Consider the following 17,382-nt stretch of genomic DNA (forward strand, 5'->3'; position numbering starts at 1 on the left):
TAACTGTAGCTGTTCATAATAGTAATTTCCTGAATAGCCCTTGGGAAGCTGAAAGAGAGCATGTGTTTCCCAGGCCTACGACAACTGCAACATATACAGGTTGTAAGCCCCTCCCCTTGCCCATCATAGCCTTAGGCCCGGCCAAAACCTATTTATAGCACGATCCTTCTATATCAAATCTATATCCATTTCTATCCCGTGCCATTCCAATTATAAAATCATGACATCATCTATAAAATGTATATCCGCTTCCTGTCACCTTGCAGCGGAACCCCTCTGCGGTTTCATCACTGCGTCACTCTCCAAAACTCTAGATTCACAGTCCCTGTCTTTGGAGCTCACTTCGCCCTCAAAACTCAGCCAGGCAACACAGCCGCCGGATGCTCTCATCTTTATATAGATTTTTATTTCAAATGTATGTTCACATGTATCAAACCTTCACAAATGTATCAAAAGCATCCCACTTCATATAAAAATATACATTTTATATCAAATTGATTTAATCTTTGATATATCTTTATATCAAATGTATGTTAAGTTTATATCAAAGCATATCAAAAGAGGGAGGGACTAAGACTGGAAACAGGGGGCGTGGACACCTGTACAAATTTTGATGGTGTCAAAAGTGGGATCCTTCTATTACTCTCCTCCACTTTCTCTGGACACAGGTGCCAGTGGAGCCACAGCATGATTATACGATTTGGGAACTGATTGCTCTGTGTTATGTGATTTTGCAAAAGAAGCAATACATATCCATTCAAGTAAAAAGGCCAGATACCTTAATGCACAGAGTGTAATTTCTAAAGTATTATTATTCATGCATTGTGGAAAACACATGTCATTAGGAAATTTGACTTGGGGGATGCCACAACCATCAAAATGGGTACCATTTGTTTGCAAAAATCAAGGAACCTGTCCCTTACAAGTATATTTCTACTTTGAGAACCCCAGTGTACTCCAACTTTGACAATCCTAAAAGACTTGCGTTTGTGCAGTCCCAAAATATTTCCAGGTTTGAAAATTCCAGTATATTCTCTGTTTTACAATCCAGTTTACTGGGTGCAAGTACAGCCCCTACTTACTATCATACAATTCCAGTTCAACCCCATCGTGCAACGTCTCAGGATATATTCAGTTTAGACAAAATACACAACCAGTTTTGCAGCATTAGCTTAGTTGGTGAAATCCTGATATACCTCCAGTGTGACAACCCCAGTATATTCTTAGTGTGCACACCATTCCAGTATATTCTTTATTGTGCAATCCCCGTCTGCGAAGTGCTGTTTCTCCATGCCTGTTTATAGCTGATCACGAAAACATCTGTTAATGTCATCTACTTGCGTACATGTTTTTATGTATTTATTTATTGTAATTATTTATCATTTTTCTCAGGGCACCCAACCCTCAGGCATCAGGGTGCTAGTTACAGAAAGTACATAGTGCAGTTCATAGAGTGCAATAATACAAGTGCAGTTCATAGAGTGCAATAATACAAATGTGGAATACAGCAAAGGTAGGTGGTAACGGCACACTTTGTCGAGCCTCATCTCATGGTGTGAGGGGCTACTTCAGGCGTGCATACAAGCACAAGAGACAAGAAAGGTGAGATTACACAAGCTGGCAAAGCCTCACCTCATGGTGTAGGGGGCTACTTCAGGCGTGCATACAAGCACAAGAGACAAGATAGGTGAGATTACACAAGCTGGCAAAGCCTCACCTCATGGTGTAGGGGGCTACTTCAGGCATGCAAACAAGCATGGTAGATAAACTAGGTGAGAGTACACAAGATGGCAAAGCCTCACCTCATAGAGGTTGGACTGGATTCACCTGGAACCCGATGGGTTCTGCCTGCTTTCCAAAACCAGGCCTCTAAGAGTTTCACCAATCTGATCATAGGGTTTCCATGGAGCAAATCACTATCTACTGGAAGACAACATGCCTACACTAGTACATTTTGGTTCAGCTAACCCTCTGCCCACACCAGAATGACGCTGTGTGTTGTTCAGTTATAACCCCCTGTTAATATATTGCCAGTTTAGGACAAACCGGTACATTTCCATTTTGACAATCCCCCTTCAAACAAACTCCGTAGGTATCTGTCGCCTTCACAATTCCAGAATATTGAACTAAAAAAAATAAAAAAAAAAATAAAAAAATCACAAATCAGCCCTAGATGTATTTGGGCACAAGTTGGTTTTTGGAAATATGCAGCTTGTGCAGCTCAAACTGAATAGACACAGCATGTATCCCATAGAACAAGAAGGCAGGCAGTATAAGGAGGCTCGGTCCTAGCACACTGAAGAATGACTTCCTACCTACATAGGAAATAAAGAGTATTGACAACCAGGTTTCGTTTTACATCTTTTTTGAGAATTTTTATTTTCCTTATATTTCAATGTGACCCTTCACTATTCCGTTACTAATCCTTTCCTTCCTACTCCTCTTTTCTCATGTGTTTAGTCCCCTTCTCTTCCACGCAACCTATCCCCATTGTGAACATTCCTTTTTGTTAAGCAAGTGTTGTCAATAGGGTTCCTTCCTTTATTTATAATTAGCAACTGAACACAGTTGTGGCTCATCAATTGATTCTGTTGCACGACTGCTCCTTTACACTGAGTGGCGCAGAATGTTTATGCTTACACCAAAGTCATTCTTGAGTGTCCCTATTTGCACTAAAGTATCTTATGTTAAGCAAGGGTTTGCAACCTGTGGCTCCCCAGATGTTGTGGATTAAGTTGCCCATGATCCTTCACCATTGACTATGCTTCCTAGGGTTGATGGAAGTTGTAGCTCAAAATATCGGAAGAGCCAAAGGTGGAAGACCCCAGTATCGAGAAGAGTGACCATGTTTATCCTTATCCAGAATCCTTTAATTGGTGGAACCCTCGACCTTAAATGTCTCATAAGACTACTATCAAGATGTTGCAACTGCAGAGTTTTTTTCTGTTAATAATAAACGTGATAGCTCTAATCTGTGAATGGATCCCTGTGATTGGATCCAGTGGGCAATTGGGAATTGTCATCCAATGGATCCAGCACTACTCAGCAACATGTCAGAGATATTTCTGAATGTACTGGCATATACATCATGTGCTGAGGAGTTCTGTGAGTAAATAGGATTGATCAGTCACCCATGCACCCAGTAAATTTACAAACTTGTCAAAAGTATTGTAAAAAGTGTATTTGAACTCCCAAACAGATGAGACCTAATCGATATTTATAAGGTAAAATGTGTCCTACACCTCCTTTGCTTTGAGTGGTGTAAGGAACCTATCAAACAATCTGTGGAAACTCTGTGCTTTGCAATATTGTTGTGATGTGGCATTTGGTATCCGAGACGTTCCATTATATGTTGGCCGGTATCCCGCTGGAAATTCCGGTGGGATGCTGGCAAACTGACCTACCGTTTACACTGACTGATATCCCAGTATTACCGGGACATTACAGGCAGTGGAAAGGGCAGTAAATCCCCATTCCATGGAGTCCCGTAGGACTCCATGTAGGGGATTGCACTGTATTTTCGGCACCAGTAGTACTGGTGCTGGAAATGCTTCTGTTTTTTGCCCAGGGGGCCTGGAGGTAAATCAGGAAGCCCCCTTGCCGGTTCGGAAAAGTGGAGGTCGTGGAATTACTAGCACTTTTCTGGACCGGCAAACAGTATTGTTTGTTAATTTCCATATTGTATTTTCAGTGGATGCATCTAGGTGACTGGAGGTTGGTGGGGTATTATTCCCAGAATCAGCAAGGCAGGAAAAGTTCTCTTATTTTATTAGTGATTACCTTGTGGTAGGAAAAGTCAGTCAGTCAATATGTTTGTTCAGATCCATGGTCCATCAAACACATACATACTACAAAAATTCAGTATTAATAAAATCCTTTCCCCGCATAAAATTCAAAATAAAATCAAAACACATTATGTGACAATATACAATAGCATAATACAGACAGTTCATAAAATCTCATACAAAAAGAATAAAGCAAGGTACAAGGTGGACAATTCCGAGGATGTAAACATTCACAGAGGCAATTGCCAGCATGAAGAGAAAGAAAAAAAAATAGCATATTCCCCAACACGTTAAGGGCAGTGCTATAACTAGGCAAATTATCTCTTCCTAAACATCTCGATCCATTATGTTAACAGCCCCTTCCTACAATGCATGGCTCTTTTTAAAAATGATTATCATGCCCATGCTGTTAGAACAGAATCAGCAGTCAAAAGGAGCAGGCCTATAGGAGAGGATATTGGCTTCCTGTAAGACCGGAACTAAAGTCGACCCTCTGATCCTGCTATATCCGGGGCAGAATAGCAAGTGGACCAAATCCTCTTTTATGCCACCACACACCGGGCAACCCGCCAAATCCGGATATCCTCTCCATTTAGCTGTAGTGCCCCTCAACTGAAGGCAGTCAAATCTCGCACAGGTGATTAACCAACAATCTTTCTTAGTAGAGCTCCATATTGAATAGGGCTGTATCTCCTTCACTCGGCTAATCACTGCATGCTCTTTGTCAAAATTTGTTGCATGCTCCATGAAGGCCCTTTTCATTAGGAACCCCTCCCCTAAAATACATTTATAATGCCTCATCTGGGCTGTGGTCAGCAAGGCGTCTGGGGGTGGAGGGGATCCTCATGTTGCCCTGGGACAAAGCTTTGCCGATATAATCAAGGCACAGGATTTTTCTCCAGCCATCCCCAGACATTAACAACCTGATTATAAAATGGCAAAGGGAAGCACGTTCATTTGCCCAGATTCAGATCCAAAATATTATTGGGCCAGAGCCCAATGGTCCTCCCAGAATTCCATACCCAATTCCTGATGAATAGAAATGCACGAAGAGGAACCTGGGAGTCCCAGTAGACTTCTGAAGAAAAGATTTTCCTTCACTTGAACTTCATGTCCTGTCTGGAAACCCCATACTGGTGCTACATACAATGTAACAGCTTTCGTCTGGGCACAATAGATTTTAAGGACAACTTCTAACAGTTGACCCTGGCAACATGAGAAGAAGCGCGAGATCCTTCCCACTTGGGTTAGCTTAGCTGACTGTTTTTCAAATGTGCAGTCCCCGTAAGTAATTCTGAGAATCTAATCCCCAAATAATCAATGTCCTTCACCCTGGCGATAATTTCCCCAATACAAAGCATTGGACGCATTTTCGCCAGCCCCTTTCTGCCCACACAACCCATTACAGCCAATTGTTTTGTATTGATCTTAAACCCCAGGTTTTCCATAAACGCTGAATATGCTGAAATCAGAATCTGGAGTGCTCTGGGGGTCCTGACTAGCAACACGGTATTATCTGCGTATGCCAGTACAGGAAAAGCCCTGCCCCTCAGAACCGGATAATACACCTTTGTGTTCACCAAAGCCTTTAGGAGCTCATTAATGTACATTGTAAATCAGATTGATGCCAAAACGCACCCCTGCCGGACACCACACCCGACCTTCAAACAGCCAGTGCAGTGTACCCCAGGGCCACTACCACACAAGCCTCATTTTCCCTATGTAATTCCTCTAGTACCGTCAAAATATCCACTGGGCATCCCATGGAGCCGAGCCCGGCCCACAACTTTAATCCACTTTATCAAAGGCTGTGTTCAGATCCATGAATGCAAGATACACCCCCATACCCCTGCAGAAAACTGAGTTGGTCACAAGTAGGTACAGGTTAAGACTCTGTTCCATAGTGCCCAACCTGGGGCGAAATCCAAACTGCACATCGGAGAGGACTGGCCCCTCAGACAGCCAGGCCTTGATTAGCTCCAGCAAAACCCTAAAAAAGATCTTAAAATTCATATCTAAAAGCGAGATGGGTCCGTACGACATAGGGCTTGCTGGGTCCTTCTTCTTAAAAATGAGAAAGATGATGGCCTTTTTCCACGTAGGTGGGTAACGGCCCATTTTCATACAGAAATTAAACACTGCTGTCAGTAGCGGGGCCCACAAATCCAAGGGATCCTGAAACAGGTCAGATGGGATCGCATTAGGGCCCGGTGCACGATTACAGGCTTGCTGGGTAATAGCCTGGGACACATCCTCTAACTTAAACTTCAAACATGAGTGACTACTCCCCGGTCTTTCTGCTTGGGTCCCTCCACAAAACAGATTACTAAAATACTCCGCCCACGCTATTTCCTCCACATGTGTCCCGCTAGTTCTTTCCATTGCGAACAGGGTTGCACCCCATCTTCACATATGGCCAAAAGGCTTTCTGTTCATTACGCCTTGAGCCATCCAGAAAGCCCTCACCTGCTTCCCCTCCAATTTCCAATTTCCTTCGCTTTAACTCCCCACGATAGTTGGCTCTAGCCTGAGCAATCTCACTCCTGGCACAGAGCAGAGTTTTCAGGGCCCTCAAGAGAGATTTCTTAGCCTCATTGCAGGCCTCATCAAACCCCCCTCTTTTTGGTGGCTTCCCATTCCTCTTACTATGTACCATAAAGCCATTAGTCAAGGCCCCTAATAAATTTATAAACTGTTCCACAACCAACCCAGGGGTTGCGTAACTATCCAGGGTATACCATAGATCAAGGATACGTTCTCAGACAAAGTATGTATGTGCAAATTAGAATCCCGACTTTTCTCCCATTTTATTCTCCTAATAAAAAGGAGCATTCACATTTGCCAAACACACCAAAGTGTCTCGGGGGCCAACACCCCCGGATAGGTCCTTCAATTTCAGGCGGATTCGGTGATGATCGCTTTTAAAATCCGGCAATACTTCAAAACCCTTTCCCAGAGTTCCAAAGAAATACAAAAATAGGTAATTGTGGAGTAACCCTGGTGGTTGTTGAAGGTGAGATTGCCCCGTATCTCTGGTGCTAGACGTCCATTAACCATGCGTAACCCCCCTTCTGTAGGCCATAAACACATTTAGAGGCCCTTAGCACAGACCTGTTCATTTTTCATCAGAGCCTGGGGGATACTTAACGACTGAGCCTCCAATGGATCTGATAGATCCTTGGACAAACCTAAACCCATTTTAAGGTTGAAATCACCCCCCCATATACAATGCTCATTACAATTCTTCCTATTTAATAGTAGATCATTAATGAACACCTTCAACCTTGAAAGCCTGTCCGCCTCAGTTTAATGGGGACTGTTGTACAAATTAATAATTAATAACGGGTCCCCCTTAGCAGGGAAAATATGGAACACCTGTAAGAAGTCCATATTGGTCTCCACTACCCTGACCCTGCAATTAAGAGATACCTTAATTAAAGTTGTCAGGTCCCATAACATCTTCCTCTCACGTTTTCTTTTCCAGGAATCCCAATTGATAAAAACCCTTCCAACAACCATGACTCCAAGGCCCAAGTCTCTTGTAGGAGAATGACTTCATGGGCTTTTAGAAACTCAACAATATCTGCCCTGTCAAACGTCCGCCTACCCCGGCTATATTCTAAGATAACATGCAGGACTCCACGGGTGAAATATTAAATGCCCTCCATTCCCCACTAGCTCTGGACCCCGGGACTACACCCTTCCCTCAGGGCCCTCCTGGTCATCTAAACCAACTTGAACACCCCTGTGTCAATCCAAATCTTCACAAGATGTTAGGACGTCATACCGGTTAGCTAACTCAGGCCCTGCAATAGACACCCCTCCCCTCAAAAGGTTCTGCCTTTTACGATTTACATTTGTCCTCCAGCCCCCTTGAAGTCTGCAACCAAATTTCGGGTATAAAGGACACCCTGCCCCGGATCAGCCACCCTCGCTAGACAGGAATAGAAAAACTCCAAAGAAACCAACCTACTGTGGAGTCTATAGCCATATGGTTTTATGGTTTTAAACCTCTGGTTAGGATTGACCAAATAGCTAATCACATTAGGATCCAAAAAGGACACCACTACACAGTCCCCCTTCATTCTTTTGGGCTTTGGGACGACCCAGCCTACCCTTCTTGCCATTAAGATAATGATTGGATCAACATTCGGCCCAAACAAATTGGTATTTACCCAATGGGTAGATTTGCTCATTAGAGAGATTGTCGATTCAAATCCACCCTTCAGAAGCCCTGGTACTCCCATAATGATCCCCACAAGGGGGGGGGCTGCTGCAGGTGGTAAATTCATAATGGTTTTGTCCAACTCACCTGTGGACATGTTAGTCCCAAAAGCCCTCACTCGTTCCTAGAGCTTAACTCAGTCCATCCATTCCTCATAGTGTTAGAACTGACCATTGCCAGATTTGTCTTAGGGATAGTTTTCTTCTCGCATGCAGGCACTACCAACCCATCAACCTTTACTCCCGAACCACTACTCACATTGCTCACATTGCTCACCTTCCCTTCCAAAACAACCTTCCCAGTAGACTCAACCCATACGACAACTCCTGCCTCAGCCATACCCATGTCCACCAATTTTTTTGTTAGTGCTCTAATTGAATCGTTCATAATAGCCAGTGTGCTCATGGCCCCCGACTTAAATGCCCGTAATGAGTCAAGAACGGTCTTGAGGGGCTTAAGCTTTACGTCCAGCAGGGATTCCAACCAGAGCTTATTCTCCCCCCAGAGGAGGAATTAAGATCATGGCTCACTTCTCTTTCAAAACTCCCTCCAATGGGGTACTCACCAGGGGCATACTACCCTACCTCTCTCCATTCCCTGAGACTAACTCCTCCCTTTCCCATTCCAGATCTAAAACCTCAACTCCCGTTCTTCCAGGCGAAGAGAGCTGCAGTTGACAGACCCCCTCGCCCTCCGTTCCTGGGGAGTAATTGCATTGGACACCCTGCATTCTAGGACCCCGAACACCACTAAAAAGCCCATCTGGCCCTCAGTGACAGATATAGGGCTCCCTCCTATGGCAGAAGCACAGCACCCTCATGGGTGACTTTTTCCACTGTATAAATACAGTTCACTATTTTGCTGCTGGCCATAACATCCAGATAGGAGTCCAGCAACCATTGCAGAAGGCTATGTTTACATTTTACAGGCTCTCAATCCATTTTCACCAGTTTGTTTTTTTTTTGCACATTTTGCCCCAATCTCCCCTCATCCCGTGCTTTCCTTTTCCACATATAGGTAATGGGTAATAGGTAAGGTAATAAGTAATAGGTAAGGTAGGTTGACGTAGTTTAGAGCCAATTTCAGTACAGTGCTGCTAAATATTAAACAGTACCCGAGTGTTAACCTAGTTAAAAAGAAATCTTAAAGGTTCTTAAGATATTAACATCAAAATGTAACAAAAACAGTCCAACAATTATTGTAGGGAAGGGACACTGGATCACTGAAATAAAAGATAAATCTAATATTAGAATAATAATAAAATATTTTAGACCTTTCCAACCATACACAACAGGTCTAAATTATCTAAAATAGTAAACCATAGCACCAAATAACACAAATAGCACAGAACTGGAAACCAAAGCCAAAACTGCTGCAACAATCTGCCCCTGATAGACTACACAGGGTCAATCTGGGTCCATTCGCTTGCCAAAGGGCCCAGGAACAAAATAAGCCACTGATTAACTACATTAACCACCAGCTGCCACTTCTTAGGAGTCCTCCAAAAGCTCCTCCGAAGTCCTGTGCAGTCCCGTGGAGAGAGGACATGGAACACCCGATGGCCTAAGGAGCAGCCTTAGTCCCTCTCTCCCCCTTTCTCCTCCCTCCTCTCCGTCCTTTCCTCGTAAGGACCATCAGAACAGAATCTTTCAGAAGCAATAAGTTCAACATTGACTTAATCCGGCATTGAAATAAATGCACAACGTGAAGCAGGATTAGAAAATATTAATTGCCAAATATTCACAGCTGCTGCTGCCTTCTTCCAATAAAACGTGACTCTGAAGGCTAGCGTATAACAGTCAGTGCATAACAGTAAAACGAAACTGACAAAAAGGAGAACAGTACCAGCGAGGCACCACCAACAGGTTTGTACACAGCTGTTGCTTTTCAGAACATGGGAAGTGGTGCAACTCACCATAGACCATCAGACCATCAGACCATCACGGATCCCTTTAGTGCCGCTCTTCATTAGTCACTAAATTAAGACTTGTGTGGATACCTCAATTCAATCAATTCCATTACTGACTAACAGCCACCAGTATCAATATGGACCTTAAAAAGGGAGGCAGGATAGTCACCCCCTCACAGGGATGAACAAATAAATGGTGTGCAGAGTGTTTATACCTTACTGTTTGCCCTCTGTTGTCCCACCACGAATCACCACAAACCACTTCTCCCCACTTCTCGCTCTGCGCAACTGAGGCGTTTACATAGCAGTTAGCAGGCAGTGCATACAGGGTTCCTCCTCCGAATGGCTAATGTAAAAAGACTCCTCCCCTTCTCCCCACTTCTTGACAAAGTTGTTTTAATGACATTTGTATTTTAATTACATTTATATTTTGATATTTTGTCAATGGCGTTTTATGAGTAATTGTGTGGATATGCTTTTGCATAGATACAAATGGACATTTTTATGACTAATGAGTGGGCCTCCTAAAATTATTATGAGTCAATAATCTCAAGGGATACATGTTAAGCTATAAATTACATATTTGAATTCATAACATGAAGCATATTGTTATTTGTTCGAGCTGACGCGTGTTTTAAGCAATGCTCTTCATCAGGGCTCTTGATACATTCATGGTTGATTAATGACAAAAAATAGAATCCCATAATGACTGTGCTCGTTTGCTTTCTACATTTTAGTGTGCTCGCAATAAATACGTTGACTGCAAGCAAAACTTGTAATGTGCTGTTTTTAAGCCTAAACCATTTCATGAGTGTGCACTTGGCAATTCGATAAGGTAGTTGTCCATTTGTCAGTAGGATGTGGGCCTCCTTCCGGACGTTCGTTCAGTGTTTTTGCATCTGCAACAGTATTGAAAACATTATTTGTTTCGAAGGGAGCAGAATTATATCTTCTCGGATAATAACTTCTTTTGCGTATTTAATTAAATTATTGTATGTATTGTGGAAGGTTGTTTGCCTAATGGATAATAAATAAATACATAATTATATGATTATAATACAAATCAAATTAGAAGGGGGTGAAAACATTAAGGGGAGAAAAAAAAGAGAATAATTTGACAAAATGCATAAATAGTGCATTTTAAAAATAATCACCAAAAATGAAAAGCTGTAAAAACAACATTTAAGATATTGGTACCCGCCAGTCATCTCTGACATTGCTCTTCCAGCGTGCAGGACATGGCTTCCAGCTTCACCTTGCAACGCAGCTCTACTTGTCTGCTGACCCGGTCCTGCTGCCTGCTGAAATGCACTGCAACACGTTTTCTTTTCGCCATGCTCCCTGTGTCCTTTCATCCATAGGCAGAGGAAGAGACTCATGAGCCATTTGTGGACGCGAGGTGACTTTTGGATAGTGAGAGTTGAAGGGCTTTACTGGCTGGCAGCTTACAGTCGTTTGGATCCGGACGGCTTTGCAAACAGCATGTCCGTCCAGGAGGGCATTTGGTGTCCCTCAGACACGCTTTTAGAGAGCGAACCAGGAGGTGTCCTTCTGAATTACTGACTTATTTGGTGGCGATTCCCAGCTGGGGACAGCGGTAAGTGGCTCATATCTGGGCTGGCACATCTAGTAGCAGTGTCTTGAGATATATCTGCTGCTGACAATAGTGCCTGGGAGTTATTCATGGTAATTAACCTTTCCCCACCTCAAAAGGAGCTCTTTTGTTCTTTTTTTACATTTAACAATTCTCTATTTGGATTGTTATGAGCAAGTCTGCTAAATTGGTGAATGAGGAAGTGTTTCCCAAGTTTTCTCTGCTCCCCCAAAACGCTTCTGGGGTTAGTTAGCCCAAGTTCGTACCTGCTGTTTGTGTGCACAATAATTGTAGCATGGCCTGATATTGTCTCATTGCGCCTTAGGTGCTTACATTTTACAGAAGGATGTTTATCATCCTTTATTAGTGATTTATGGAGCAAATATAACAAGTTAGCTGAGTGTCTTGCAGCCCAAAGGTTTTTGGTGAGTAACCATTTATTCCTAGTAAACCTGGACGAACTTAAATGAAAACAATCAGCAGGCATCTGAAACCTTTTTGGCATGGTTTGCGAGTACAGGACAAGTTTTGGTGCAGTTGAATCCCAGTCGGTTCGGTTTATATGCCAGGTTTGTCCAGTCAGTCGGGGTCCTGTGATGCAGATATTTTGAGTTTGTTCAGCCGATCAGAGCCTTCGAATCTCCTAATGGAACATCAACCCTTTATTAAAAAAAAAGACCCAGCTCATTTTCTGTTCAATTCTCTGGTTTTACTGTGGGAGATTGAGTACACAAGTGAGGCTCACACTGTCAGGTGGTTGAAGGGCTTTTTGACTAATTTAATGTGTTTTGCTGAGTCTTGTAGAGCTCTAGTAGTTAGGTGTTTTTTAGATAGAGATGTGATGAGAAAAGATGAAATCAGTGTCAAGATAAAAACCAAGATTACAAGCAGAAGGTGAACTAGGTAGTTCTGAAGGAGGAAATGAGACAAAAGAGGGAGGACAAGGAGAAGGAATAGTATTAGCAGGAAAAAAGATAACTTCAGTTTTATTAGCATTTAAGATGGGAACTTGATCTGGCATCCAGGATTGAATAGCTAGAAGACAAGAGGTAACATTATTATGTATAGAAGATGAAAAGGAAGAAAAGGACAGAAAAAGCTGGGTATCATCTGCACAGAAATGATGGGATATTCCAAAAGACAAGCTGATAGCAGCAAGTGGAGATGTGTACAGAGAGAATAGAAAAGGTCCTAAAGCAGAACCTTGAGAAACACTGTGAAGAAGAGGTAGTGTGTCAGAGGAGGACCCAGTCCAAGATATTGAAGACATTTGGTTAGATACATATGAACAAAACCAAGATAAAACAGAACCAGATAACTCAAAAGGAGAAAGAGAAGATAGGAGAAGAATATGATCCACAGTTTCAAAAGCCACAAATCAACCCAATAGAATCAAAATAGAAGAGTGTTTAGAGTAACGAGCAGAACACAGGGCATCACTAACAGAAAGGAGAGCAGTGTCATTGCAGTGCAGATGACGAAAGCCAGACTGGGAACAAGGAAGAATAGAGTTTTCAGTGAAAAAAGTAGAAACCTGGGAATAGACAAGATGCTCGAGAAGCTTAGAGGGATAGGGAAGAAGAAAAATGGGTCTAAAATTACCAGGAAGAGAGGGGTCAAGGGAAGATTTATTTAGAATGGGAAGAATAGAAGTGTGTTTAAATGAGGACGGAAAGGTTGAAGTAAGAAGCGAAATATTAAAGAGAACAGTAAGATTGGAAACCAGTGAGGGATAGACCTCAGGAACAAGTAAAGAAGGAATAGGATCAGAGGGAGAGGCAGTAGGGTGGGCACAAGCAAGTAAGTAAGAAGTCTCAGAATTAGAGATCTGAGAGAAAGATGAGATAGCCGAGGTGGACATGGAGATTGGGGAAGTAAAGCAGACAGTAAAGGAAGGGACGATGGCCACTTGAAGAAAAATAGGAAAAGAAATCAGAGGCATTTAGAATGGATTTATGTGAATAATCCGGAGAGGGAGGAGAAAGAAGACGAGAAAGTGATTGAAACAAACACCTACGATGAGTAGACCGAGACTGCAGAAGATCAGAATAGGATGAGCATTTCGGTGAAAGAAGAACATCATCATATGCTGTGTAATAGTAAGAGAAAGACAGCGGATATGTGTCAAAAAAGGAGCTGCACCAGCATCACTCAAGTCGGAAAAGTACTTGTTGCATAGAGCGAAGGTGGGGGGTAAGCCATGGGTGAGAAGGACAACAAGACGTTGTGTGGTAAAGAGAATCAAGAGAACAAAAAAGAGAAGAAGAGAATGTAGTAGCAGCGTCATCAGCAAACAAAGGATGCGTAGGAAGAATTGAAATGCAAGAGGAAACAAATAGAAGAATATTAACGCACAAAGATCTTGACGAACATATGTTGGAGCTTCAGAGCCAGGGGAAGTAGGTGAAAGAAGAGAAGGAAGAATAAAAAAAGTATAGAAGATGATCAGAAGAGTAAACAGGATTTGCTTTGTACCGGACACAAACATCTTCACATCATCTGAGCTGCTGTGTTGGCTATCAGTAGAGATTGTTCCAAAGGCTTCCACAATGAAGTATTGAATTGACTGTTAATTTTTCATAAATGTATATTATTCAACATGCGGCACTGCAACACATCCCCTATGATTAGACACAATAGCCTCACACGAAAAACTCTCTCGGACTGCTCACTTGCAGCCGTGGGGGGGACATAGTTTATCAAGTCAACAGCAATTTACACAAGTGCTGCTGACCAGATGGATCCCTTGCTGTATCAATACTTTATTGGCTCATCATCCATTTGCATGGATGGAGAGTCCAGTAGCTGGGTATCAAGTAGCTGTGTGCCTGATAATCTACTATCTATTCCTGTTGATGACCTGCCTGTATTAAATATGTCTGAGTCATTGAGGAGGGTGTCCCACAGCCTCTCCTCACTCTATCCTGCACCTCTACTACCCAGAAAGATTTCAATAGATGTCATTGATGTATTGGCCATTGATGCCGTCAATGTTGACTTTGACATTCCTGGTGTAGCTGTGAAAATTTGGGATGGTTAATGATCTTCTTGCTGCCCGATTTCTTTCTCCAATTAATGCTACAAGAGACGCAGCAAAGCAATTTCCCCTCTGTGTGTTGCTTGCTGTGAGTCCTCCTCCCCAACACATGTGAATAATAAATTACCACTTTTACCTCGAAATGTGGGTCCATAAAGGTAGCCAGCAGATGCTCCTTTAAATCCAATGCCTGCAAGGTTGAAACAGGTCCCTGACCAGCTGTGCTGCATCTGCATAACCTGCCATTGTAAAGGGTTCCATGTGTTAAAATCCCCGCAAAGATATCGCCATACAAACATATCGCCATATTTTTGCAGCGATATTAAGGCATGGAACCTGCAAGGACACCCCCACAACCCCTGTATTATTTTAAAAGGAGCGGAGGACACCCCCGCATTCCCCACTCCCAAAAAACCCTAATATTATCCCCACTAAAAATATCACCTAAGGCCGTTCCCGACAACCATATATACAGCAATATTTTTGGTGGGGATAATATTACCTGATACTTTGTAAAGGCCCTCGCCATGTTGATCAGGCTCAGCTCAAGCATGTACACCAGAGGAAGAACCTCACTCAGGGATGCATTGTGATGGCAAACCCATTTGGTGGCCTCCCCAAAAGGTCATAGCCAAGAGAAGACATTAAACAGCAGCGGCCAATGACACTGTGTCAAAATGCCCCATCCAGAGCTCTGCTGTGAGTGTTCCATTATTCTGTGATGCCATTGCACTCCTCATATAGACTGTCCAAGAGGTGCAAAATAGAGTTCCAACAGGTGGCCACTGAGCACTTCAAGTTGTGCAGTGGAAACTTGTGGCACACCTGCAGTTGGCTGAGTGCATTTTCTGGCATGGTAAGCACAGCTGAAATAAGAGCTCATCTTCTTGGCCACAGTAACCTTTTGTTTCACAGGCTCACCATTGCAATTAAAGTGTGTAACTACGAGGTGAAGTATATGGGAAAAGCAAGGGACTTGCATTGTCTTGCCAATACGTAAGGCAGCAAGGACATTTGATTAAGTGCATACTGTAACAAAGCCCTCATGCAAATTATAAGATCTTAGCCATTGTGCCTCTAATTCCTGCACTGCCTCGCAGATGTCAACTCCCCTGTGGCTTTTGCGATTAATCATTGCATACACAACATTGCCATGGGGCACACTGCACACACCCGCTGCCCCCTTGCTTTACATTGTGTGTCCCTTGGATCATAGATGAATGATAGATAGGTCACCCAGCGAGCTGTGATGCCCATATAGGCAATGTTCTAACCACTGGTCCACTTGCCAGTTCTGAAGTAGATTTGTTGTCATATATATAGACTGCGCTCTTATATCTGCCCCACTTTAGTCATAACCCTGTTGTTCAATTCCAGTACTTGCTTGTGAGAGAAAAAAACAGCAGCCAGGAAATTCCCAGAGGTGATTGAGGTTTCCTACAACATGTTGAAATCAATTTTCCACAAACGAGTAGGGCAAGATGTCTATTGCTAATCTTATAGCCAAGTTATCATCAACTGTCTGTCATGTGACTTTTGATCTTTTTGGTAATTCTCAAACGCTTCCACAATACCAGCCTGAGACAAAGTGGGATTGCTGCTACTATGTATTGCTAGGATTCAGGTGTAGAGATTGTGTCTTGCTCCCAAACACACAGCAGTATTTTTAGAAGCAATTGTGTGGACTGGTGGTGGTATGCTGTTTGTCTGATGGTATGTGAAGAGAAGGACTACAGATCTTTTGACTTCGTCCCATGTCTGTGAATGGTGCCGCTTCCTATGGGACCACTTAGGTGTGGTGCCAATGTTTGACCCTGCCTTCTCTCGGCACACCACGTTTTGGCAGAGGGAGCAAGTGGACAAATGTCAATGGGCCTCATTACACGGATGGCAGTAAGGATTTACCGGTACCGGTAAAATACCGGTACCAGTAAATCCTTACCGCCTTACTACGAGGTCCCTTTGCGGGTTGGGGGATTTAACACCTGCTTTTTGCAGCCGTTAAAATCCAACCCGCTAAGGGACCTCGGAGCTAATTACGGCACTGCAAAATTGCGGTGCCGTAATTAGCGCCTTCCCCATTCCCATAGAGCCCTATGGGGCAGAAATGGGAATGGGGAAGGGCAATGGGGGAAGGGGGAATTACCGCCCCTCCAACCTTAGAATGGGGCGGTAAATCCCCTTTCCACCAAGTCGGTGCCGGTATTTTGCCAGCATGAGCCATGGCGCTAATAGCGCCATGGCTCACCGACTACCGTGTAATGAGGCCCAATGATGTTTATTCTTTGTGAAGTAATTCCACATGTTTTACTTTATTTGTGGGCTGGCAACACACAGACTGGGCTCATCGAGGTGTGATGGTGCTGGTGGCCAGTGGTGGTGGTGTTCTGGATGACAGGTTATGCTGTACATTCTGATCTGTGACAGAACATCTTTTCCTCAAAGACACTGTACACAGTTGTGAGCATGTGAGATTCTATCACTGCTGCAGTCTCTGTGGTGTCTTTCTCATCCTCCTCCCCAGTATGACAGCTTTCTGGCAGCAATGCATGTTCAAGCCTGAACTTTGATAGATCATAATCTTGGCCTTGATCATCATTCATGTTGTTGTCATCATCATTCATTTCTAATTTATCAGTGGATGGGTGCAGTTGAGATAGAGATTTCTTTTTTAATCTCCTCCCACTGTTTTACTACCCTGTGTGTTGTTCTTCATTGACCTTCAGTAGACAAGTTCTGAACTGCTCCCGCTCCCACACCTGAGATGGCGGAGAAACAAAAAGTACAACAACCTCTCTTGATCTCGGTGTATGTTAATCTTCATGGTGCAAT

The sequence above is a fragment of the Ambystoma mexicanum genome, chromosome 10 (assembly GCF_040938575.1).
Source record: "Ambystoma mexicanum isolate Mex_15411 chromosome 10, UKY_AmexF1_1, whole genome shotgun sequence".
Lineage (NCBI taxonomy): Eukaryota > Metazoa > Chordata > Amphibia > Caudata > Ambystomatidae > Ambystoma > Ambystoma mexicanum.